Below are 1,701 nucleotides of genomic sequence, written 5' to 3'. Positions count from 1 at the left end.
TGGGGTTGCGGCGCTCATCTCGCTTTACTGGCCGAGGGAGCCGGCGTACAGCTTCCGGGTCATGTGGCCAGCAGGACTAAGCCGCTTCTGGCGAACCAGAACAGCGCACGGAAACGCCGTTTACCTTCCCGCCAGAGTGGTACCTATTTATCTACTTGCACTTGGACGTGCTTTCAAACTGCTAGGTTGGCAGGAGCAGGGACCGAGCAACGGGAGCTCACCTCGTCATGGGGATTCGAACCACCGATCTTCTGATCGGCAAGCCCTAGGCTCTGTGGTTTAACCCACAGCACCACCCGCGTCCCACTATAGAGCAGACTCTCTCCCAAAATAGATTAATTTCTCCCCTTCTTTCCCAGCACCCAAAACTCCTTCCAATTACAGGACTCCTTTTTTCCATTAGTCTTCAGGTGACAGGATGCTCAAGCAATAATCTTCACCCCTTTTTTCTATCTCTGCTGTTTTCTTTTTTTCCTTTTTTTCCTGTGTTTCTATATCATTTGTGTATGTCTTGTACTCTGCCATGAGCACATCTTTACAAGGAAACATGAAAGAATGAAGGGGAGACTAGCTAATAGACCCACAGAGGAGGTTTCTCTGCCAAAGCGGACAGGGTCAGTGGGACTAGAGAGCCCCCTGTTGGGTCATTTCCAAACTCTATGAGTGAAGTCCGTAGTCAACAATACTCCTAACATTTTCCCCTCTGTGCACATTTCCACTGTATGCTTAGCCGTCCCTCATTCCAGGTGTGATGAAAGATGTCAACCTGGATATGTCAAGAAGGTGATACCAGGAAAACCCGCTTGCTGCTGTGCTTGCGTTCTGTGTGTGGAAGGGACCATCTTCACCCAGAAAGGTGGGTGACTCCAAGGAAGAGGGCATTTCTGGGGGGAATAGAAATAAGGTACGGACTCCCCCAGATACACTCTTTGAGATGGGTATAAAGACATTTTGAACGTGGGTCCTTTATTCGCTTCTCTGTTTTTCATCACATTGTTACTTGCAGGAAGCTAGGAGACCTTGCAAGGTTGGTGTGGGAGCAAAAGGGGAAACCACACACACACACACACACACACACAAGCCTGAGCCTCCTTGGTGATGAGGGCTATGCAAATTCAGCCAATAAATAATAATAGAAGAATAAAGGAATTGGCACAGGTCAAAGGAAATATTAATTGGGAAAAAAGGTTACAATGCAGTTTACAGATGTGGAGCTGTCATTTCCTCTGACCGAATCCTAGATCACAAGGCTCCTTGGATGAGTAAACTTTTTTTGGGGGGGTGGGTGGACTCCTCTAACTCCACAATGGAAAGTGTGTGCTACAAGTGTGAACATTTTTTAAAAAAACAAAGACACCATTTTTTGCCTCTCGTGATCTATTTACACATTCTTCTTTCCTAACCTCCCCCACAACAGCTGAGATTTTCAAAATGGCGCAGAGCAGAGAAGGTCATGGATGTAGGTGATGCTGAAGCCACGCTTTTCTCTTCCTCAGATGCCAAGAATTTCACCAAATGCCCGGACAATGAGCATGCAAATGAGGTCAGAGATCAATGTGTCTCCAAGATTATCACCTTCCTGGCTTATGAAGAACATCTGGGGATCACCTTAGCTTCCATTGTCCTCTCCTTATCTTCTACAGCAGGAATTGTGTTGGGAATCTTCATTAAATACAAAGACACCCAACTAGTCAAAGCCAA

Source organism: Podarcis filfolensis, assembly GCF_964270895.1.
Source record: "Podarcis filfolensis genome assembly, chromosome: 13".
NCBI lineage: Eukaryota > Metazoa > Chordata > Lepidosauria > Squamata > Lacertidae > Podarcis > Podarcis filfolensis.
The sequence above is the reverse complement of the archived record's forward strand: the minus strand, read 5'-3'. Positions refer to the sequence as shown.